This window comes from Pan paniscus, chromosome 14 (genome assembly GCF_029289425.2).
Source record: "Pan paniscus chromosome 14, NHGRI_mPanPan1-v2.0_pri, whole genome shotgun sequence".
In the NCBI taxonomy this organism is placed as follows: domain Eukaryota; kingdom Metazoa; phylum Chordata; class Mammalia; order Primates; family Hominidae; genus Pan; species Pan paniscus.
In genome coordinates this window covers 48,067,795-48,093,999 of record NC_073263.2, presented here as the reverse complement: position 1 = coordinate 48,093,999, position 26,205 = coordinate 48,067,795, and the positions used below count along the sequence as shown (strand labels likewise).

The 26,205-nt window shown below is 40.5% G+C and overlaps 1 protein-coding gene across 4 annotated transcripts in view; it reads right to left on the bottom strand.

Annotated features, from left to right (window-relative positions):
* Positions 1–26,205, bottom strand: part of LRCH1 (leucine rich repeats and calponin homology domain containing 1) — a 203,888-nt gene that overhangs the window by 103,338 nt on the left and 74,345 nt on the right. The gene's annotated exons all lie outside the window — the stretch shown is intronic.

Genomic DNA, 26,205 nt, shown 5'->3' with positions numbered 1-26,205 from the left:
AGAATTACTGAGAGCCTATAATATATAAGACTGAGATAAACTGTATCTGTTAAGAACTGACACTATGAAGCACAATCAGCAGTAAAACTGGACACCACTGGGCAAAGGTACCAAAGAAAGCAATCACAGTCCCCAGAGCAGCGTAATCATACAGTACGGCCTACAGTATTACCATCCTGATGATAAGATTATGCAATAGTCCTTAATATCTTAATATCTAAATGAATGGGAGACATGATTGTCAAATTCCATAAAACATAGACTATAAGGAAAGAACCACTACTTTTGAAAACAACTCAACAATAAGAGATAACCTCACCCTGTATCAGAAGAGACTCAAACAGTAACTGAAGATTTTCAGTAAATAATATGTAACATATACTTAAGGAACCACACCTTAGCCAAAGAAAACACAGAAAATGTAAATATGTCAATATCACAGATGAAATAGATGTTAAAGAGCCACCTTCCCTCCAATAAATAAATATACAAATAAGCAAAATCAGGATGAGATAGCTTCAGAGGGAGAATTCTAACAAACTTTCAAGGAATAATTTTGAGAATGATGGTTTCCAGCTTCATCCATGTCCCTGCAAAGAACATAAAATCGTCCTTTTTTATGGGTTCATAGAGAACACGAGGGTCTTATACTATCAAAACAATTCACCTTATAAATAGACCAAAGTGAAATGATATATGATCATCTTCAAGGATATGTAAAAGGCATTTGGTATTAATTTTTAAACAACCTTATTAAGGGATATTTTATATATTTTACACACACCAGCAAAATGACACAAAAGAAGAGATATAATTTATGATAATAGCAAAAGGGCAAAATCCCCAGCAAATCTTAAGGAATATGCAAAATTTATATGAAGAAAACTTTAAAATGCTACTAAGGCAAAACTTTAAAAGGTGATGACAATTATCTCAATTATATCTATATAATTTAAGGCACTTCCAATTTAAACAAAAAAATACTTCCAGAATTTAAAAAAAAACTGTTGGGGTTATTGCACAAGTTGATTCTAAAGATCTCATGGTTAAATAATGTGAAAACAGTAAAGTATTTCTCAACAAAGAACAGCCCTGAGAGGATGAGCTCGCCTGGATATTAAAAACACATCATAGAGCAGTGTGGTGGATAGATGGGAAGGTCAATGGCATGAATTACTAAGATGGGAAATGGGTCAAGAGACATACATATGGAAATCAAGGCCACGGACCAGACTGGTACAGGTCTGCACAGCAGGAGGTGAGTGTCAGGCTGGCAAGTGAAACTTCATCTGTATTTACAGCCACTCCCCACTGCTCACATTACTGCCTGAGCTCCGCCTCCTGTCAGATCAGCTGGGGCATTGAATTCTCATAGGAGCATGAACCCTATTGTGAACTGTGCATGCAAGAGACCTAGGTTGCGTGCTCCTTGTTAGAATCTAATGTCTGATGATCTGTCACTGTCTCCCATCCCCCTCAGATGGGACCTTCTAGAGCAGGAAAACAAGGTCAGGGCTGCCATTGATTCTGTATTATGGTGAGTTATATAATTATTTCATTATATATTACAATGTAGTAATAATAGAAATAAAGTGTACAATAAAGTAATGCGCTTCAGTCATCCTGAAACCATCCCCCACCCCGGTCTGGGGAAAAGCTGTCTTCCACAAAACCAGTCCCTGGTGCCAAAAAGGTTGGGAACCACTGAAGTGTGCAATAAAGGTGGCATTTCAAATCAACAGGGAAAAGACACAAGGCCAGTAGTTCGAGAAAACTAGATAGCCATTTACAACGAAAAAAAAAAAGACGACTACCTATCTCGCACCTTTTATCTCAATAAAGTCTAGTTGAATCAGAGATCTACTGTGAAAAGGGAAGCTGTAATAGCACCAGGACAGCATGGGTTGTGTTTATGATCTCAGAATGGGGAAGGCTTTGTATGAATAGTATAAAGCCAGAGTGCCAAATTCAACACACACAAAAAAGTATGGCATTTTAAAACAAAAACTTCACCATAAACATATATGACAATCAAGGAATGGGGGAGGATGGAAAGTTCTACAATTCCTAAACCTAATAGGCACATTTTTATACACAGAAAGAGCTTCTACAGTTGACAGAAATAAGACAAATCATAAACAAGAAAAGAAAAATAGATATGAACAGATGGCTCACAGAAAATGATATACGAATGGCTCTTAATCATATGAAAAAAAGGATCAACCACACTCAAATTAGAGTAACACAAATTACAACTAAATGGGATAGTATTTTTCATCTATTAGAATTGTGAATATAAAAAAATCTGATAAACACATTGTAATGCTGAGGCCATGGTGATGTAAATGAAGGACATTTTTTGGTAATATCTGTAAATATTACAAATGCACATACACTTTAACCTAGCAGTCTTTCTCATCTACAGATATTCTTATACATATGCAAATGACATACTTTTAGCATGGTTTCTTTTTTTTTTTTTTTGAGTTGGAGTCTCACTCTGTCACCCAGGCTGGAGTGCAGTGGTGTGATCTCAGCTCACTGCAACCTCCATCTCCTGGATTCAAGCAATTCTCCTGCCTCAGCCTCCTCAGTAGCTGGGACTACAGGCATGCACCACCACGTCCAGCTAATTTTTGTATTTTTAGTACAGATGGGGTTTCACCATGTTGGCCAGGCTGGTCTTAAACCCCGGACCTCAGGTGAGCTGCCCACCTCGGCCTCCCAAAGTGCTGGGATTACAGGCATGAGCCACTGTGCCTGGTCAGTATGGTTTCAAATAGCAAAAGATGGAAAGCAAATAAAATAGAGGACTGGTTAAGTATTAATATACCATTAACAAACATCATAAATATGCTAAAATTAAATCAATCAATATTAATGTAATATTAATTCTATTTTGTGTGATTGAATGTAATATTAAACATTATATTCCATAATGGAATACTAATACTATGCAGCCATAAAAATAAATGAAGCAGCTCTATATGTGCTGATACAAAACAAACTTCAAAATAGATTATAAATGTTTAAAAACAAAAACAGTTGTAGGACAGTGCATATAGTATTTGTGGGTTTTAATGAATATTTACATAATTATTTAAATATAAGTAGATTGTGTCTGGAAAGCTACACAAGAAACTGTTTAAACTGGTTGTTTCTGGAGAGAGGATCTCTGGCTAGGAGGACAGGAGTGAATGGGAGGAAGACTCACTGTAGATACTTCTGTGCCTTTAGAGATATCAATGCATTGCTTATTTCATTGTGATACACAATATATACATATTATGATAACATATGTAATTGTGTGTATGTGTGTATACACATCTCTGTCTCATTCTCCCATCAGCATTCTTACTCTTTCTCTACACAAAGAATTTCATTTCACTTAAAAAGAATTAAGAGGCAAGAGCAAACTGTGAAGTTCCTCATATTAAATTAAGGAAAATATTAAAGCAACACTCCTTTCACGAATGTTTAGAATCTAAATAGAAGAGAATTCCAGAAGTCTCCTGTGTTCTTTCTTTCTGAAACACTTTACTAGACATAGTGATCTTGATGTGCTACAGTGCTGGAAGTTTGCCCTGAAAACTTATATGTGTGGTTTCCTTCAGGTTCAACTCAAAGAAAGTTCCACTGAGGGTCCAGTTTACATTCCAAACTTAACCTTTCCTGAGAATTGCTAGAACTATACTATCTAATTGAATGAAAAAGATACAGAATACATGTGCGTAGAATATTTCAAGAACTATTTTAGGTAATGAGAGGGTTTCTGTGATTTCAGCATCACCAATGTTTCTTTAAGCAAGAAGAAAATAGTATTTTTGTAGCAATACTGTCACATAGCTACGAACCTTTTAAAGGACAATGGGACATAAAATTAATAATAGAAACCACTCTAACCTGAGAGCAGAAGACTAGTTCTAAATCTATGACCACCTGAGATGTTTGAGAAAGTTACTCAATTTTCTAGACCTCTGTTTCTGAATAGGTAACATTAAAGTATATACAACTAGATGAGTTCTAACATTCTTTTCAAAGCTAAGATTTATGTGAATAAGTCAAATTTATTCTGAAGTCAAATATATTAAATCAAAAATATTCAAAATCCAAGAAATTTTGTTTCATCATCATAATTAATAGCAGCAGTTAAATATCACAAGAAGTTATAAAATATAAACCCACCAATACTATAATTAAATATTGGCACATTATTTTAATGAATTTGACATTTCACTGTAGAATATATATTCCATCATATAATCTGAATTTTAAAAGTGTTCTGTTTTCAAAGTTGGGAAAAATGTAATGGTAAGACAAATAAATTACAAAATGACTTACAAATTCAGCTAATATTCAATTCTGGGCTAAACTTACTAATGGCATCATTAATAACAATTTGCTAAAAACATGCTAGAATATTGCACTAATTAGTGTATCAGTCTGGTATTTTCATTACTATTTACAATACAGATTATATTTGCTCTCCCCCCTTCTTATCTTTTCCTCCATAATCTCCAGGTTTGAGGGAAAACTCTGGCATTTTTCCTTCCAAGTAATTTCTTCCCTGGCTGTGTGACTGCATCCCAGAAGCAGCTGTGCTAAGGGCTGGTCAGAGCCTCTCAAGGAATGAGATTAGTCCTGCTAGCTGAAAGGAAAAGGAGGTTTACCCAGTAAAGCCTTCATTTTCCCATTATTTTAAGTTGTGTCTGATCTCTTTTAATTCTTATTTTTAATTATGCTATTCTAGATGTACTTTTTTAGGATTCCTTTCTGAAAGGAGCCAGGCTACACATTATACATTCATAAAGTTATAAGGTAACAATGGGCTTCTGCCATGCCCAGGCCTACATTGGGGGACAAACAGGCAGACCACCCTGTCCACTGAGTTAGTGAGAATTCACCTATGCAATGGGTCCCCTGTTGTCTTGGGTTTGTGTTACAATTTCTACATTAACAAGGACGAAACTATATTACAAAATCTACACACAGCTTAGACACTTTCACTGGCTGTACAAAAACAGTTGCCCAGATCGGCATCACCCAAGTTAAAACAAAACTGCAAAACAGAAAAACAAAAGCTTTCCTTTTTTTTGTTGTTTAGTTTAGTTCACTCCCTGCTGAATTATGTATGCATCCTCAACATACACTAAGGATGGGATATCTACGGAAATGGAAAACTACTTCAGGCCTACTTTCAAGGAGTTTAAATTTTGAAAAGTAAGATGAGGCAAAACCAGAATGAAACATAAGGCAGGATGCCCTAATTGTGCTTTAAAAATGGTGCACATAAAGAGCTAGGCGTTTGGGAGAAGGTAGATGAATGACAGCTGGCAAAGTTTACCACGCATTGACCAATTCAAGCATGCCTGACACTGGAGCTTCACATCTGGCACCTCATTTAAACCACTGCATGTAGCAGCAGTAGCCCCACCAACCTAAAGATGACAAAACTAAGGCTCTGAAAGCTTCTGTCACTTTTGTGCCCAACGCTAACGATGGATAAAGCTCCCCACACAAGACCACTCTTTCTCCATGGAATAAGGCCAAGCAAGAACAGCTTTATTATCAGGAATATACAGCAATGAAATCTTCACTGCACTTTTATGTGTCCAAAATTCAACCAAAATAAAGTCGACATGGTCTTCGTATAAGCCCAGAAGGTAAGAAAGTGATGAAAATCATGGATAAAAAAGGAAAGTACTGAAAAAAATAGGTCAGCTGATGGGCTTAATTCTAGAAGTAACAACATGAAGCTTGGCTCGAATTGCTGATTATATTAACCTTACATAAACACTCTATTTTGATTAATAGGTTTCCAAATATATGACTTGCTTTTTCTCTGAGTATCATGTAATCTTCAACTTTGTTAACGGAAGAGAGGAAGAGGGTGCAAAAACAATGGGCATGTTTGCTTTTTGATGCTTTGCTTAGGCTGATGTGGAAATCATCTTGTGTCTTTGAGAGCACACCATGGGGAAGACACCTAGAAGGGAAGGGGAAGTGAGTGTGGATCAAGATGTTTTGATTCTGATAATCCAGAACAGATAATCCCTTTACAAACAGTGGGAGCGAAAGATATACGTACATGTTCAAAATTTTTCTGTCCTGATAACCAAGAAATAAAACAGCGTCTGGTCCCTCTTTAAAAGGGAGAGAAAAAGAGAGAAAGGAAGGAATGAATCTAGGACTTAATTGAATTAAAGACATGAGAGGGCAGTCCGTTCATGGTTCACAGAGAGATATGAGCATTCCTAACTCTGCCTTTGAAAGGTCAGAGCCATGCCAGAAGCACCACTAACAATGACAGATACATCAAGTTGTGAGTAATGAAGGTTCTCCCACTCAGGAAAGACAGAAAGAATAAGAGCTCATAGATAACAGGAAAATGTTAAAAAGGCAACTAGTATTTTTGTCTTGAACGGCAACCAAATAAGAGGGAGCAAATGGGCAAGGGGCTGTGAAAAGGTACAGTAGGGTCTGAGTGACAGAAAGATAAGTAAGCTTTTAAAAGCTAGAGATACATGCAGATAAAGAATTTGTGTATTTCTTTGTTATTTATTGCTCTAATTCTATTATAAATATGCTTGTATAGAGGTGTTAGTGAATCGGCTTATGAGCTATTTGTATATTGTTTCTCAATCTTGTTGGCACACTGCAATCACTTGGAGAATTTTTTTTAACATCCTAAAGCCTGGGGTTCATAGTCAGAAACTTTAGAGCGTGACTTGGACATCAGGATTCTTGAGATGTCCAGTTGATTCCCACTGTGCTATGGGAAAGCCAGGTGAGCAGATGACACAACCTATTTCTGCTTTCTCTACCTAAACCAATCCTCCACAGATGCTGCTGTCCTAAGAGCAGAGGTAGTTCCCAGAAAGGGTCCGATTTGGATACCAGGCTAGTACCTGAGAAATAACCTAATTTGGGAAATAAAATCTTACTCAATCCAGAATTAAGCATTGCTAGGTTAGATTCTTACTCTGAACTCCTCAGCTAGTTTCTGATACAATCAGAGCAACAAGAATCTGACCTGGAATGGAGTTTTGCATATTTTGAGTTGTCCATGATCACAGAAAATTTGTGGGGTTTTTTTCCTCACGTAATCCTCATCACAACCTAGTGAAGCAGGTGCTGTTACAATTCCCAATCACGTGCAGGCACTAAAGACTACAGAGGTTAAGTAACTTGTCCAAGGACACTGAGTTAGTAAGTGGCAGAGCCAAGAACTAATCCAGGTTTGTATGACACCAAAGTCCTGTCTTGAATCTACTGATTCTGCCTCATAGAACTGCATACAGGCAACATCAGTTGTTCATATGGGTATAGCTTGTAGAAGAAAAAAAAATGACTGACCCATTTCAGGTGCCTGGTCACCAGGCATTAAAAAGTTTCTATAGCTCTGTACTAAAAGTAAGTGACCTCTGGCCAGGTTCCTAAAATTTTCTCCAGAAAGAAGAGCACATGTCTTTAGTGCCACGTATCCTCCATCCAACCCACAATGGGCATTGTCCTTTCCTGCTGGAATCCCAGCCTAGGTCTGGCTCTGCAGAGTGGAGTTGGGCCACCACAGCTCTATCTGTGCAAACATACCTAGGCAGCAAACCGGAACCCCAGAACCACGTCCTCCCCACGTCCGCCTCTTAATGGAAGCATTCACATGAAAGCCGAGCAGCCAGAAATAAAACAATAAGAGTCACCACTGCCAAGACAAGCTTTGCAAATCCCTAAAATAAAGTAGCCAGATGAATAAAAATAAGCAGGGTAGGGTAGAAAAACAGTCAATGGAATCTGGTGTGCAGTCAGCACGATTGGAAGCACGGTGTTGTTTTTGCATGAAAAAGGAAAGTGGTGTCTCAGGAGGATCTGGATGAGTTCCCCACTCTCCAGCAACAACATCCTGAATTATCAGCCACCAGAGCCATCGAGCAGCCATGCTGACAGACCAGGACAGCTGGGAACCTCGTTTGCAACATCTTGTTTTATGGTCAGAAGAGAAGGTCTCATCTTGAAAGTCAAAATCATTACCAGTTCCACAGAGGAAGACCAAATGACACCATAAACATGTTATCGTGGAAATTTACTTTCAGAATCTTAACACTCCTCATGATGTCTCAATAACTGGGTAAAAGGTGAATCTGTCATTCACTCATCTAAAGCCCTGGCCCACCACAAAAGTGCATGGAACCTGCTGTTTTCCCAGTACTGAGGGGGCTGCTCTGTTATCTCCACCCTCTTGCTACTCTTCCTGGGACCACTGCCTTGGTGAAGATAGTCCTTGGGTAGAGGTAGGATCTAGGGTCATCTGCCCTCTTTGGACAATCCATCCCTATCTTCACCTAGGCAGGCAAGGGTCTCTCTAGAAGAATCTCAGCTACATCTTTCTATCCATCCTGAACTTCCTCTCTCAGCTCCGCAATGTCCTCGGTGTCTGACCCTCACTTCCCACTCCTCTAGACACCCCACCCAGCCCATAACTCAGCACCCATGGGGCACACATTCAGAACTGCCCTCCAGTAAGGGAGTGCTACCCAGCCAATAAAGCAGAACCCATGGGCTGACTCACCCCTGACTCTGCAGACCAAACAACCCAACGCTTCCAGGGTTAAATAGGCAGAAATATTAAGCAGTTCCCTACAAGTTTTGAGTGAGTCAAGATCTCAGCCTGCATCTCTTAAGAGATCAACAAAGAAGTCAGGTCAAACAACAGAAATGTGATCAACAATTCTCCAATATGAACCATGAGGTCTTCCCTGATCATCTCCTTAAAACTTCTTTCATAACCATCTTAACCTTCTTCCTCTGTTCTACATTTTCTTTTTATCTTAGCACATAAATAACCTTCTAACATAGCAATGCAATTTAGTCATGTAGATAGATGTGAATTTTCTCTCTTCCCTTCCTAGAACGTAAGCTCCATGAAGATTAGGATCTTTGTTCATTGTTGTACAGTAAGAGCTTAATAAATATTCGTTGAATTGAATATTTATTACTAAAAGTAAGTGAGCTCTGACCAGGTCCCTAATATTTTCTCCAGAACGAAGAGCCCATGTCTTCAGTGCCATGTTTCCACCCAGCCCAAGATGGGCACTGTCCTATCTTGCTGGAAACCCAGGCTGGTTCCAGGTCCTCATGTCAGACAGCTTGAGTTCAAACTCTGGTCCCACCACTTAGCTGCATGAACTTGGAAGTAATTACTTAATTTCTCTATGCCTCAATTTCTGCATCTGTAATATGAGGACATTAATAGTACTGGCTCCATTGAATTAGTGAAAGGACTGAATGGGATGATACATATAAAGCCCTTAGAGCAGTGCCTGCCACAGAGTGAAGCACTCTAAGAATAACTGCTATCATTATTATGTTAGCTATTACTGGGTTCCATGAGACACAAATAAATAAATAATAGTTTTGTACAATAAGTGAACAATCTGTAAGTTAGTTTGAAGGTTTCTCTTTCCACTAAATTAGTACTCAACTTACTTAACAGTTTTCTCTAGCTCCATTCAATGATCAATGTATCTATTCCCTCACTTATCACAGTGCCAACTATATGGCTTGGTTCAGTTGCACCTTATAAACACTGGGAAGAAGAAGTGAGACGATGCATGCAAAGCAGTTAGCAGTGTCTGGAGTTCAACAAATGACAGTTGAAAAATGAAATATAACTAGGACACCAGGCCTCCTCTGATACTCTCTGAGTGCAGAAAGGGAGACACACAGCTCGTGACTTAAATTCTAGAGAGAAGTGTGCGAATAAACATGAGTACAGATTACTGTAGGGACACTGGTCCCCAAGGGTGCAGAAGAGCCCAAAGGGCTTCCTGGCAGGTACAACACTGCTTGGGACTCTGCCTAGAACAGGGATCCTGAGACCCTGGGCAGTGAACAGGGGTGTGTGTCGGACCATCTTCCTGGCCGAGCAGGCCAACAGCAATCATGCAGATAGCATGAGAGGAAGGCAGGAGACTAGGGATTCTCTGGGGTGTGAGAGGGAGGGCAGAGGTCTCAGAAACTTTCCACTGCGAGGCTTTAGAGCTCAAATGGCCTTTCACTAAATCACATGATTATTTGAAGTGTAACAAATACCTTATTGCCTGACTAAAGCTGAGCAGCTGGTAACAGTCTCTTACCAGCCAGACCACAGACAGTCTATGTGATACCATAATTTGAAGAAAACTAGTTACTAATTAAGGGATCTGACAACTGCTACAAGGTGAGTAATTTCGGAAATGCAAAGAAAATGAATCCCAAGGATGCTAAGGCACATTGACTTTCTGCATGCCCAAATTTACATTACTACACTGGGATCAGAGAAAAGAGTGGACTTCTCACTACAGGGAGACAGAAAAAAGGCAGAGAAGTAGGCTCTGTGGATGCTACGGCTGCTGCTTTGCTGGTATGTTATCATTCCAGGATTAGAATCAAGAATGAAACAAGGCACTGCTGTGAGTTGCTAATTACATAAATATTGAAACTCTTAACCATAAAAGAAATGTTCTTTGCTGGAAAATAGAAAGCCTTTTATAATAAAAATGACCAAACCAGAAAGTTTTTTTCCAGGATTTTTCTTTGCTGGAAGCTTTTGAAGTCAAATATACCGTGAAACAGTCTATTACACTTCAGTTAACCATAATCCTCAATTTCTTAGATTTTCTTTTATTATATACTTCACAAATAACAAATAAAAACATAAGGAAAGCCAAAACTACCCACCCCTCTTGCAAAGGTAAAGAGGATCTAGAGGTTTTGTAGTATGAACAGCACGTTCGCGTATGTGATTGATTAGATCTCTCCTATTTAAAAAAGCCTTTTAGTGGCATATCATACTTTTTTTATTTGATACAATGTGTAGTAAATAATCTTAGGCATGAGGCCATGTAAGATCTTCAGTTAGCAAAGATAAAATTATTGTCCCTCTAACAGACGTGCTAATTTGGGATGGAAATGTATCAGTATATTTTTAAAGACTTCCAAGACAAAGAAATGAATCCTCCTTTTTACCTGGAGTAAATTATAGTTCCACTAAGCCAGATAACCACTACTCAGGTTTTCCAAATACTTGTGTTAAACATAAAGTAGAATGAAGGCAGCAGGCATCATTTTGAAGTAGAAATCATGCAGAATTCAAAATTTATACGATATGGTATTAATTACATCAGTAACTGGTTAATTTCAAACGAGATAAAAATTCAAAAGCTATTCAAAGGTTCCGTGCCAGTTTTAACATATTGCTGAAGAAGTCAAAGGAGGAATTATTGCCACAAGTTTTATCCAAAAAAAGTAACCCTCAAAGGTATTGCCAGTGACATTTTTAAGTAAATATAATTCAGAAAATTCAAAGCTACTGTAATATATTTAATGTCCCATAAGAAAGTAAATTTTATATGAATCGATTTGCAAATCCATAGTAATTTTCTTGTATATAATACAAATACTATATTTGTCATAAATATTTTATATGTATAAATGTATCCATAGCAACCTAAATTATAATTTCATCTATACATCCTTCTTGGAAACGATTCAAAGATATCGTTTGAAGCAATGTTTAATTCAGCTTTGTTCTCTTTTGGATAAAATAAGAACTTGAAATTTCAAATGAAGCCTACAGTTTAGGAAGCTGAAGTGGGCAATTAATTACGCTTTTCTGTTTTGTGAAAGCTTCTTCTCTATAGTCATTCAAGGAATACTTGCTGTGTACCTACTATGCGCCAGAAATAGTTCTAAGCAGTGGGCAAATCCAGCGAACGCTGGCAAAGAAATCCCGCTCTCTAGAACTCACCCTCCAGTGGGGTGATACAAACACAAATGACAAGTAAAATATACGGCATGTTACAGGGTGGTAAGTGCTAGAAAGAAAAATAAGAAGAAAAAAAAAACTACGAAGTGCGGGAGAAGCGTGGCAACTTTAAACAGGGTGACCAGGGAAGAATTCGCAACCAAGGTGACAGCTGAGTGCAGAGCTGACGGAAAGAAGAGAGGAAAGCACGGGATCCTTAAGGGCTGAGCCTTTCCCCAAAGGGACAGAGAGCAGAAAAGCCCTAAGGTAGCAGCAGGATGGCATACTGCAGGCACACCAGGGAAGGCTGTGGGACTCCAGCGAGGGAACAAGGGTGAGAAAATCAAGAAAAGAGGCCAATGAGGTCATGGAGTAGGCAATCACATAGAGCTTTCGGCCACTGTAAAAGTCTGCCATTTCCTGGCCACTGGAGGGCTTGGAGCAGAGGGTGGCTCACATTTTCATAGGCTCTTCTCGCTAGATTTGTGTTTGGAATCTAGGGCAGGCAGGGAGGCCAGGGAGGAGGTGACAACCCAAGCAATGTAAGATGGTGGTTAGACCTGAGTGGCAGAGTGGAAGTGACAAGAAGTGGTCACATTCAGGTTGTATCTTTTGAAAGTAAAGCCAACTGAATTTGCTGATTGGATGGGGGTTTGAGAGAAAAAGAGTAGTCAATTATGATTCCCAATTTTGGCCTCAGAAATTGGAAGAACGGAGTTGCCATCCTCAGATGTGGAAGCCTATGGCAGATACTGTGGGGCAGGTCAAGAGTCATTCTGGAGATGCAAATGTTGAGACACCTATTAGATATGCAGGTAAGGAAGTGTTCACAGCTGGGCCTCGGGACAAATGCTGGGAACTGTAAGAGTATAAATGGCATGGAAAGACATCAACTCTAAAGAGGAGTGAGTGAAGATTAGAGAAGAGGGCCATGCACTCAGCCCTGGGACATTCCAACCTACAGAGGCAACAAGAGGAAGAACACTAAAAGGGAGTGGTCTGTGAGGAAGAAGGAAAACACAGGCCAGCAAGGTCCCTGGAAACCAAGTGAAGACAGTGTTTCAAAGAGGAGGGAGTGCTCCACTGTTCCTATCGCTGCTGCCGGGTCAAATCAGCCAAAGACTGAGAAATGACTGTCAGATCCAGCAAGTGGAGGCCACAGGTGACCCTGAGAAAAGTGGTGGAGGGGGAATGTAGGAGCAAAAGCCTGATGAAGGTGGGTTCAGGAGAGAATGGACGATTACCCAGAGTAGTCAAATTTACAGAGATAGAAGGTATAAGGATGGTTGCCAAGGGCTTGGAGGAGGGAAAAATGAGGTGTTAATGTTTAATGGGTACAGAATTTCAGTTTTGCAAGATGAAAACATTCTGCAGATTGGTGGCTTAATAATGTAAATGTAACTGACATTACCGAATTGCACACTTAAGAATGGTTGAGATGGGCCAGGCGCAGTGGCTCATGCCTGTAATCCTGGCACTTTGGGAGACCAAGGCAGGTGGATCACTTGAGGTCAGGAGTTCAAGACCAGCCTGGCCAACATGGTGAAACCCCATCTCTACAAAAACACACAAAAAATTAGCCAGGCATGTGGCACATGCCTGTAATTCCAGCTACTCGGGAGGCAGAGGTAGGAGAATCGCTTGAACCCAGGAGGCAGAGGTTACAGTGAGCCAAGATCGTGCCATTGCACTCCAGGCTGGGTGACAGAGCGAGACTTCATCTCAAAAAAAAAAAAAAAAAAAAAAAGGTTGACATGGTAAGTTGGATGTTGTGTTGTATATATCTTACCAAAATTAAGAGCTTTAAAAACTTTGCAAAGAGAGAGACTGAAAGGAGAGGAATAAGTTATAATGAGTTCAGGCAAGTCAAGGTAAAACAGTGCAGATAAATGGAAGCTGGAGAGGGGCATGGTATGGGGGAAGAAATCAGCATGTTTGTATGCTGATGGGAATAGCTTGGTGGCCAGGGGAAAACTGATGATTCAGAAGAGAAAGGAGACAACTGATGGAGTGATGTCCTTAAAAAGGTGGGAGGGGGCCGGGCGCGGTGGCTCACGCCTGTAATCCCAGCACTTTGGGAGGCCGAGGCAGGTGGATCACGAGGTCAGGAGATCGAGACCATCCTGGCTAACATGGTGAAACCCCGTCTCTACTAAAAATACAAAACAATTAGCCAGGCATGGTGGCGGGCACTTGTAGTCCCAGCTACTCGGGAGGCTGAGGCAGGAGAATGGTGAGAACCCGGGAGGCAGAGCTTGCAGTGAGCTGAGATCGTGCCACTGCACTCCGGCCTGGGCACCAGAGCGAGACTCTGTCTCAAAAAAAAAAAAAAAAAAAAGGTGGGAGGGGACCGGATCTTTTAAGTGGAGGGTGTGGCCTTCCCAGGGGCATCCACAATTCCTCCACAGCAAGGGAGACTAGCCAGCGAATGCAGACAACTGAGAAGATGTGGTGGCAGGTACACAGGGAAGCTCTTTCTAATTGCCTGCAAGCCCTGTTAGCTGAGAGGCAGGGATGGAGACATGTTAAAGGTTTAAGTGCAGGAGAAAGTATGAAGTAGTGAACAGACTGGGAAAGTCTCTGCAGAAGAGAACGGCGGTGTGAGTGCTGGGTGGCAGTAAAGCCCCCTTGAGTTAGTGGATATGAATTGAAAGTAAGGCCTCTGGGATGGCCACAGTGCATACAGACACCTCACTGAAATAAATATAATTCACTGGGTTCACTTGGTTGTGTTCAACCTTGTTACCTGTGCCTATAAAAAACCCAATCTTTATGGAGATAATAATAACTTTTTAAAACTACTGGTTTATATTCTGCAGCTCTGGTCCCAGAGCATGTATCTAACTGGTAAGGGTCAAGGGAAGTCACTACCAGTAAGCATGCTCATCGGAAAGTCAAAGAGCCTGAAGGGAGGCTCACACTGACTACGTGGTACCGTCCCAACCCTTCCCGCCCCAGGAAAAACCACCCACACGTTGGCTCACTTACTCAATCATTTATAGATGTCTGCTATAAATGAGACATACCATGCTAGATATTAGAGACAGACATAAATAAGACTCAATTCACAACCTCAAGTAACTCAGACTCTGACAGGAGGGGGAGACAGGTAAACAAGAGAAAATGTATGAAGAGTTAGATTTACATTTAGCAACATAGTTATATCTCAACTCCGCAAAGGTTGAGAAAGGCTTCAAAGAGGCATTGAGCTGTAAGCTGAGCCTCTGGATAAGTATTTGGAAGTCTGCAGGATGGAGTGGAAAATTCACTCCAGATTACCAGGCACAGCCTGAATGAGGAAGGGAGGAAGGGAATAGCTCTTTGAGAACTGTGACTGGCATTACAGCTGAGGCACATGGGATTGATGGCCAGTAGGGATCCATGGAGCCAGCTCTAGAGGCCATCATTACAAAGATCCAGGTGAGAAATGAGGAAGGCCCGAAATAAGGTGAAGATGGGTGGCACAGAAAGGAGGATTCGCCAGGGAAGACATTTGTGAGGTAGAATTCGCAGACCTTAGTGTTCCGTTAAACATTGATAGTGAGGAAGAGCTGGTGGCATCTGGGGCTTTCTGACGTGGATGAATGACTGGAAACGTGCTAGATGCTCAAAAGAAATGCAGGAAAGGCTGGGCGCGGTGGCTCACGCCTGTAATCCCAGCACTTTGGGAGGCTGAGGCGGGCAGATCACAAGGTCAGGAGTTCGAGACCAGCCTGAACAACATGGTGAAACCCCGTCTCTACTAAAAATACAAAAATTAGCCAGGCATGGTGGCACACGCCTGTAATCCCAGCTACTCAGGAGGCTGAGGCAGGAGAATCGCTTGAACCCGGGAGATGGAGGTTGCAGTGAACTGAGATCGTGCCACTGAACTCCAGCCGGGCGACAGAGCGAGACTCCGTCTCAAAAAAAAAAAAATGCAGGAAAAGAAACAGGTTTGGAGGTGATGGTGGGAGAGGAGAGTCATGATCAGTTTAGATATTCATGCCTTGACTTAGGGTATCTATGGAGCAACCAAGTAGAGAGTATGTTGACCACCAGATTGTGGGTCTGGAGCCCATGAGAAATGTCTTGGCTAAAATGCGGGCTTGGAAGATCCATACAAATAGTGACCACATGTGATGTCACCCTGGAAAAATGTGAAAAATGAGAAAAGAAAATGAGCTAGGAAAAGAACCCTCCAGCAGCTGCTACCATGAGGCCAATGCCTGTCTCTTTCCCCTCATAACTTCTTGAAACGTGAAGGCTTGGCTCTATAGGCCATGGGCTAGGGCAGGAAGTCCTAAACCAAAATGTAGTTTTATTTCCACTATAGCACTCTGCCCCAAGTATTTATTACACAATTCAATAATGATGATGGCGTTCTGCTGATACCCTGACCAACTGTGTATAATACAGGGCAGAATTTAATTGCTACATTATCACTCACTCTTTAGGAACCAACATGATCCATGCTTTAGAAATCAATATTCTTTTGTTATATTTAGGGTCACTATCAATTCCCAAAACAACAAAAATATTGTAGGCTAAACTACTATGTTTATTGAGAAGTTAGACTCCTTCCAGAAATACTTCCTTGGGCAATTTTTTTTTCCTTAGCCCAAAAATATGAAACAAAGAGTGAACTGTCTACAAAGTGCCTGATTTTCCAATTTTTAAAGTTCACATTTAGCTAGGGCAGCACTGATAAGAAAGACATTTTTTGTGATGGTGGCTGAATATAGTATATTCCATTGTGGAAACATGAATTTTAAGGCTAGAAATAGTTCATTCAATTCAGAGGATTTCTGCAGTCTTTTTAACAGATCTATTTGGAAGCTTTTTGCTGAATTAAAAAGTAATGAAGTTGTTGACAATAAAATAGAAACCATTTCATATTACTATTTACCAGAAACTACAATAGAAACAGTTTATCTAAATAATTTAAGGAAATATATTTAACGGGTATATTAGTTTCAAACATATCATTTCCAAAAGACTTAAATGTAGACAAAATGCTTATTCTCTTGAGACTTCTCTTTTTCCTCTTATTTTGATCACACAATTTACACATCTAGAATTCATGAATAACAAATAATTGTTGCTCACATTTTTTTTAAACAAGGGTTTCCTCAAAAGCTCTGAAAAGAGATACTGTTTATGGAATATATTCAGAAGTCTACCCTCTTCAAGCCTCTTGCATTATGCTTTGAACTTGAAGAGTAAGTAGGTTTTATCTTTTCATTATCAATTGCCTTGCAAACAATTTGAAATATAAATCTGTTAGAAAATCTTCTTTTCTCCCCTGAAGTTCAAACTGTATATTAGTCTCATGCTAAAGTGGACATAAAAATGATGAAAAAATTATCCGGTGTTACCAATGAGAATTCTCGAGGTCTCCACTGTGATTCAACCGGCAATTACTGTGACCACACAGGCATATGTATGGGGCAGACATATGGCACCAGGCTCAAAAAATGCTTCTTAACTAGCAAATGGGGGACTGCCAGTACCACAAATCCTCATGGCCATCAACTATTATTAAGCACTTATTTTGTCCTGTACACATCAAGTCATCAAGTGTTTCCTATGAATTTAGGTTTGTTTTTTTTTTTTTAGACAGAGTCTTGCTTGGTCACCCAGGCTGGAGTGCAGTGGCACAATCTTAGCTCACTGCAAACTCTACCTCCCAGGTTCAAACAATTCTGCTGCCTCAGCCTCCTGAGTAGCTGGGACTGCAGACATGCACCACTATACCGAGTTAACTTTTTGTATTTTTAGTAGAGATGGGGTTTCACCATGTTGGCCAGGCTGGTCTCGAACTCCTGACCTCAAGTGATCCACCTGCTTTGGCCTCCCAAAGTGCTGGAATTACAAGTGTGAGCCACCACGCCCGGCCTGAATTAAGTCTTAATCTCATAACAACTTAATGAGAGTATTATTCCCACTTGCAGAAGAGGAAACGGAGATGCAGAAAGGTAAAATAATTTGACCTCTAACACAGCTAAAAAGTGGAAAACTTGTGATTGTGTTTAGTGCCACTGAATTGTACATCTAAATTAAAATGGTTAAAATGATAAATCTTATGTATATTTTATCACAATAAAAAAATCACTAAAAATTATATTTAAAAAAAATCAACAGCTAGATCCAAACATGACTCCCTATACCAAACTGAATTCCAGGTAGGTTAAGAATTTAACAGTACAACATAAAATAAATAAAATTACTAGAAAAAAAAAGTAGAAAAGCTGAGACTCAAACTCAAGTTCTCTAGCTTCAGAGTCCATGCTACATACTAACGGTCTTCCACAAATTGCTATTTTATGCATAAAAACTACCCAAAGTGCTATTTTATAGACCTGCCTCATTATCATCAAATTAAGTTTCATAATAAGTCAATAGTGCTTCATGGCTTGCTGGGAAATATACAATGCATTGAGCATGTTTGGCTGCTGAACGTATGAGGGACAAACCCCAAGACAAGTTTGGAAGCCACCTAAAAAGCCTCAAAATTGTAACCAGTTGATTTGTTGTAAAGAGACAGTCACTCTCAATAAGCAATGAGACGGCATGGCAAGTGCAGTGAGAACCTACTTTTGGAGCATGTAGTTTGAGGGAAATGTTTGCTATGGAAAGGATGCAGAAAATAATCACACTCGTGTTTTAAGAAACCACATGCATACAGCAGAGAACAAACAAAATTACAGTTTTCCAAAATACCTCAGAGTTGAAAGCTTGCAAAAAGCCTCAAGTCTTTACTGCAGATCTAAAATAGAGTTCAGACAGGAAGGGGTGGGGAGGGGGCAGATCCCAATCTTGAGGTCTCCAGACAAAAAGATTCCCAGATCTAGAGAGCACATATGTCCCTGAAGGCAGAACCAGAAGCAAGCTGGTGTGGGACTGCAAAAATCAAAGTGAAAAGCAGATCTTTCCAAAAGCCTGCACGTACACAGCAAAGAGTTTAAAAATGCCTCACATACAGGACTGCCCACCTTGTTTATTTTACTGTCTTTCATACATTAAGTTAATTGGTGTTTTCTCACCATTGTTCTGGATATCAGTTTAACTGCATTTTACAAAGGAAGGAAAGCCAAAATGTACCTCTCCCCATGCATTCAAATCCTCAAGGCTCAGTATAATTTACATTTAACAAACACTGCAGTCTTTTCCCAGTCCCAGTGTCTTAAGACACACAAAAGCTTGGAAGAGAACTGAAAGAGAAACAGAACCAACTGCTTGGTAGAGCTCTTATCAAATTAAGGAACTTCAAATAAAAAGTAAAGGTATCTTGGATTCTTAAATAACTGGTCAGACTAAAATAAGAAAGACATACATCTTTAGATTCAGATGACCCTGATTTATAAGAGCTTAAGTCCTCCATTGCTAAATCTAAATAATCAATATCACTCTGATTCTTTGAGTTTGCTGAGGAAGTAGTAATAATAAATAGTGATAACCTTCCGTAATTTTGGAAGCTAAGATCACAAAGAGAATGCCCATTTTTATAACTTATAATCAACTGTCACAGGAAGGAAGAGAAAAATATTCTGCCCCATCCATCTGCTGTTCCACCCACTGATTATGCCTCAGGGACTCAAATCCTAGATAAGCTCTGAGACTTTCCATATGGCCATTATCATCAATTTTCAATGAGCAGTCATGGAGTGAGTGGCAAGAATATAGCAAAAAAGAAAACTAAAGTCAATCAGTTGCCCTGTGGTTCCAAGAATAAGGTCCATTGACATCAAAATTGTTAGACTCACAAGCCCTAAGGAATCACTCTGTAACTTTCCCTTGCCCAGAATTCTCCCTGAGCCTCACTTTCCTTCCCTGCCTTCAGCTTTCCATTTTCACTTACTTTAATCCTATTCATTCTTTAAAGACCTGCTGGATTACCACCCCTGGGGGAGACCCCTGCTCCATCCAGCTACAAGAGATATCTACCTTTTCTAACTGTCTGGAGAGTGGACCTGGTTTGGGCTGTTACTCATTTAGCCCTGATACTGTGGTTCATGTCCATTCATGGTTTTGGGCCTGAAGGAAGCTAATCCATCAAGATACTCTTGAAGTGTATCTTGTGACATGGGACTTGAAGTGACATGTGACTTGTGACCTGAAGTGACATGGGACATAATAGCAACCTGCATTGCTGGCTCCTCATTTGTGTTCCTGCTCCTATTCTCCCCCATTTCCCAGGCTTTCTGACCCATTCCCATAGGCTCAGAAACACAGTTTCCCCGGCAGGAGAACCACAGAGCCCTCCACAAAGTCTGGAGTTCCACTGAGCACCCATCACATGGGCCCTGAGGATGCTGGGGCTTGCTGAAGACAGAATCAAAGGCTGAGTTACAAGGGGCTCCAGCCAATGGCTCATTGGCAGCATTAGCCAGCTGCTCTGCATCATTTTCAAGCCTTTCATGAACTACGCAATTAGAGGTATTCATTGTGCTTATTTTATTTTTGATTGGCACACAAGAACACATAAAGTGTATTTCCATCAGACTACTATGGAACAGCTAAAAACAAAAATAGCAGGTGAGATTTAAAAATAAAAAACAGAAATGGGCTACAAACCCTGAGAAGACAATCAGTGTTCTTTGGTACTGTTTATTAACTGCAGAAAGGTATCTTTTTCCCCCACAGAGGCCTCTATGCTGGTTTTATCAGTTTACTACTCTGTTCACTGATTTTGCCCCTAGGCAGCCCTGGAACTTTGCCCTTGGGGTTTTCAAATGTTTTCTATAGCTTGCTAGGAAGATGGCATTAAAGTTCTTGGGAAAGGCCCTCTGAGATACCTTTATTTAATTTGTGGAGTTCAGGGAGACTTGGCAGACCACTGTCAAATTCAGAATGAACAATATATTCAAAATAATGTGAAAACTTACTATATGGATAAACCAATGGGTACATCCCATGATGTTTAGCAGCAGTAGAGCTGGATGTTTTCTGTCCAGCTACAAGACATGTTTCTATACTGCGAATTTGACTGGTCATAGCAGATTGATGACGCCGTAACTCAGGAGTTGGTTCATCCACGATTTGTCTCCACACATTACTGTTTTATATCTCCAAGTAACAGAAGCTGGATGTGAAATTCATAGTGAGGCTGAACAGAGCACCCCACACTGCACCAGGGTCCACTCTAACCGTTCCTGTCATGGTCTCAGCCTGCCGGGCCTTGTGTGTGTTTTTTTTTTTTTTTTTTTTTCCTGAGACAGAGAATCGCTCTGTCGCCCAGGCTGGAGTGCAGTGGTGTGATCTCGGCTCACTGCAACCTCTGCCTCCCAAGTTCAAGTGATTCTCCTGCCTCAGCCTCCTGAGTAGCTGGGACTACTGGTGCGTGCCACCACGCCCAGCTAATTTTTTGTACTTTTAGTGGAGACGGGATTTCACCATAGTTGCCAGGCTGAATAGACTGTTAAGGGTCAGGTCTCGAACTCCTGACCTTCTGACCTGCCCACCTCAGCCTCCCAAAGTGCTGGGATTACAGGCATGAGACACCATGCCCGGTTGGCCTTGTGTCTTAGATGAACCTTCTGCATGATTCTCTTTGCATGATCTCATGCAAACGTCTTGGTGTGTTTCATTCTTGTCTCCCAGTACTCACCAGCCTCATATCCTTCCTTACATCCCCTTCCATCAAGCAGCCCCGCATATTTTCATGAGTTAAAGTCATATTTACCAAAGTGTATCTGTATATAGTAGGAATGTAGTATGTCTTCTGAACTGTGCTGCTGTTTTATGATGGTTTTCATTGTTTTTGTTAGTGCTGTGCTTGCAAAGTAGCATAGATTTAGAGTGGTTGGTCCCAACTTAATATTTCCCATAAGCCAGACTGCCCCAAACCAATATTTCCCATTAGCCAGATTATTCTGAATGTATGATTTTGTAGAACATGAGGTTTTCAGGAATATGTATATTGAATTATAGCAGAGACACCTGTAATGGTAACATAGGTCATGAAAACTGAGAAAAAGTAGAAAATAATGTGGATGACTCAGAGAAATTACACGGATCCAAAAAGTATAAATAAAAAGAAAAGCTTAAAAAGAAGGAAGTCTATTCAGCCCTTCAAAATATGCCATTGTTTTAAGTGACCAACAACCAAGAACCATATCAAGGCAGGAACAGTGTTGCCAGACTCCAGTGGGAAAAGGACCCTGAACCCAGCATCCTTGTTGATCTTTGCCATACGTGTGTGCATGCACTAAGGTAGGTGGACCAGGGCTGAGAGGGAGGAAGAAGAAGAGGGAAAGAGCAGGAAAACAGTAGGGCAGGCAGTGACATAATGATACAACAGAGCACTGGACAACGTCCTCAACTCTGCCTCTAGTGAGTTTTCATAATTCATTCAACTTCTCGTTTTTTTATCTGTGCCTCATTTTTTTATCTGTCAAATTAAAATCTGGCCAAATTTAAAACTCTATGATACTCTAAGCCAAAGGGTTAGAAACAGAACCATTCCTTTGTACTTAGTTCCCAGAAAGATGGGTGATTTAGCTGGTATCACTTTTACATTTACAAATACCGGCATATATAGAATCACACAGATGCTTAAGCCCCAAATGTTATTTACCAAAGTGTGGGCTTAATAACATATGGGGCTTAAGCATTGTGTGATTACATGTCTGTCAAATTTTGTGTATATACATATACCCTAAAACACTGGTCAATTATCTTTCCAATTGGTCTACAAAATCAGTATGATTACTCCAAGTAGTACATCTATGAGTAAATGACAGAACCAAAATGCAAACTTGAGTCTAGCAGATTCCAAATTTCTTTCCATTTCACTATGCTGTCTAAATAAAAGATGTAGGAGATATTTGAAAACACCCAACCATTCCTCAAACATTAATTTGAGGACGACTCATAAAGAAATTAAAGGAAATTAACACTACCTGGTGTTCATCTCATTTATAATAAAACAGGAAGTCAGGATATTATGAAGCTTTTCATTTTGCTGTTTTTTTTAAAAATCTTGCATAAACCGGTTAGTGAAAGAAAACAAAGAAAATATCAACGGCTATGTATTTGATAGATTACCATATGTCCTTTCCTATCTGGTCCTTAATTTAAAAGTAGAAGAGCAACAAAACTTCAGCAAAAATTGTATTATGCTACCTTTCATGCGCATCCATGTGAAGAGACCACCAAACAGGCTTTGTGTGAGCAACATGGCTGTTTATTTCACCTGGGTGCTGGTGGGCTGAGTCCGAAAAGAGAGTCAGCAAAGGGTGGTGGATTATCATTAGTTCTTATAGGTTTTGGGATAGGCGGTGAAGTTAAGAGCAATGTTTTGCGGGCAGGAGTGGATCTCACAAAGTACATTCTCAAGGGTGAGGAGAATTACAAAGAACCTTCTTAAGGGTGGGGGAGATTACAAAGTACCTTCTTAAGGGTGGGGGAGATTACAAAGTACATTGATCAGTTAGGGTGGGGCAGGAACAAATCACAATGGTGGAATGTCATCAGTTAAGGCTACTTTTACTTCTTTTGTGGATCTTCAGTTACTTCAGGCCATCTGGATGTATACGTGCAAGTCACAGGGGATGTGATGGCTTGGCTTGGGCTCAGGGGTCTGACACTACCCATAGTCATTAATAGTGTAATACAACCAAGGGACTATGCTTTGGAAAAAGCCATTACCACCCACCTTTGCACACTGAAAAGTGCTAAAACTGATCTGATGAAAATCAAGTCCAATATTACATATTTTGCATATAATATGTCATTACCAAGATTCCCAGGCTTAAAATTTAATTAAAAAGAAACATAAAAACATGAAGGAAGTGGTTTCACGCCACAACTCCTTATATAACATAGAATACTGCTGAATATAAGACCCATAGATTAAGTACAATGGAAGACACAAAAATACCATAGTCTGAGTGGCTTCAACAACAAACATCTGGCTGGGTTCGGTGGCTCACGCCTGTAATCCCAGCACTTTGGGAGGCTGAGGTGGGCGGATCACTTGATTCCAGGAGTTTGAGACCAACCTGGGCAACATGGGGAGACCCCTCTCTACAAAAAATACAAAAATAAGCTGGGCGTGGTGGCACAGGCCCGTGGTCCCAGCTACCTGGGAGGCTGAGGTGGGGGAATCACCTGAGCCCAGGAGGCAGAGGTTGCAGTTACCTGAGATCATGCCACTTTGCTCCAGCCCAGGCAACAGAGAGAGACCCTGTCTCAAACAAACAAACAAGACCAAAAAAAAAAAAAAAAACCCCACACATTTATTTCTCATAGTTCTGGAGGCTGAGGAGTCCAGGCTCAAGGAGTCTGGGCTCAAGGAGCAAGCAGATTATGTGTCTGGTGAGGACCCCACTTTCTGCTTCACAGATGTTTTCTCACTGTGTCCTCATATGGTAGAAGGGGAAAGGAGCTCTATGGGGTCTCTTTTATAAAGACATCCCATTCATGTGGGCTCCACCCTCATGACCTAATCACCTCCCAAAGGCCCCATCTCCTAATACCATCGCCCTGGGGGCCAGGATTTCAACATATGAGTTGGGGTAGGGGGACACAAACGCAGTCCATAGTATTGTTCTAAGCCACTGTTTTGGGGTGACCTGTTTCATGGCAACAGATAGGTGGAGTACAGAAGTATGCAGAAGATAATAGAAGAGTATGGAAGAGGGTACTGCTAACACGGACTGAGGGAGTCGGGAAAGAAGTGAACACTTAAGCTACCCCCCAACGTGCCAACAGGGCGCCACTAGGCACTTGGGCAAGAGAGGGGGTTAAGAATCCAAACAGATAAAATGGCACAGCTGCAAATGTACATAGGTAGGTATGGTTAACACACAGCCTAGAGTAGGGATAATGGCGGAAGTAAGGCTGAATAGACTGTTAAGGGTCTCTGTAAACAGAACCCTGAGGCTGCAGGCTACTGAAGGTTTTTAAATAAGAAAGTAACAGGAAGAATCTCAATGGAAGGAAGATTACTGATTACAGTGAATCTGCCTAATACAAAATTTCACTCCACAAGTAAATGTTATTGTAACAAGGGCTAAGATGTATTTTGAAAAAGTAGCTAACATCGTTGGAGTTGTTGGATTAAGCTCACAATACAGAGATTTTCTCAAGGTGTTAATATTGTTTTTCTTTTTGCTTCATCCTTACTAAAGCAGATTCTGTTACCAGTATAAACAGCTCAATTCTAACTTTGCAAGGAGGCTCCCCTACCTCATCTGTCCAGTCTTCCCCCCATCTCAGGACATTTTCATAACGAAAACCCTCCATGCTTCATTGATAGCCTGTAAGACTTTTCAACTCTGTGGATCCCCTAAAATTCTCAGCAAGCTCAAACCACCATTTTAAGAGGCATTCATGTTCTCTCACCAACGAAAAATGAAAGAGCATTCCCTGAAAATGGAATGCAATAGCCCCGTCTTAATGAGTAGGGATGGGTTAGGAAATAAGAGAAACTGAGGACTGCCAAAGTGCTGCCATTCTGAAACTAAGTTAAGTGGGCCCTGGCCGATTCCCAAAGTGCTTTCCTTAATAAGGCATGGAACACTTCCATACTCAAATCCACATCAGTCAAATCAAACACCAGAGAACAAAACAAATGAAGGAGGCTTTTATAATGGAGTGTTCTATTTTGTCCACAAACTTTATAATCTAATATAAATTCAATCTTGCAGAAAAGGTACTGCAAGTTAAAAACAGGGCCTGGGTGTAGTGGCTCACACCTATAATCCCAGCATTTTGGGAGGCTGAGGCAGGAGTATCATTTAAGGCCAGGAGTTCAAGACTAGCCTGGGAAACACAGAGAGACCTCATCTCTACAAAAATAGAAAAATTGTCTGGGTGTGGTGGCATGTGCCTGCACTTCTAGCTGCTCAGGAGGCTGAGGCGGGAGGATCGATTGAGCCCAGGAGTTTGAGGCTGCAGTGAGCTATAACTGCACCACTGTACTCCAGCCTGGGTGACAGAGTGAGACTCTGTCTCTAACGATAAATAAATAAATAATAAAAAACAGAGATGGGGAGGGGGGAGGGATAGCATTAGGAGACATACCTAATGCAGATGACGAGTTAATGGGTGCAGCACACCAACATGGCACATGTATACATATGTAACAAACCTGTACGTTGTACACATGTACCCTAGAACTTAAAGTATAATAAAAAAAAAAGAAAAAGAAAAAAAAAAACAGAGACAGGGTACACAAATTATTCTTTGAGTCAAGAAAAGGGGGCGGGGCAGCAGTGGTGGAACAAATGATCAGATTGGCACAATTCCTAAGGAAAGGTGACAGACTTAAACATATCCCTAGAGGAAGAGGTTGACTCTGAACAAACAAAAAAAGCACCAAAAAGCGACCCTCCAAGGATGAGTAGACTTTATAAAGGAAGCTAGAGATTGGCCACTTTGCCTTACTGGTACTAAAAATCTAACATTTTATAGACATTTTATTTAAGACTCTTAAA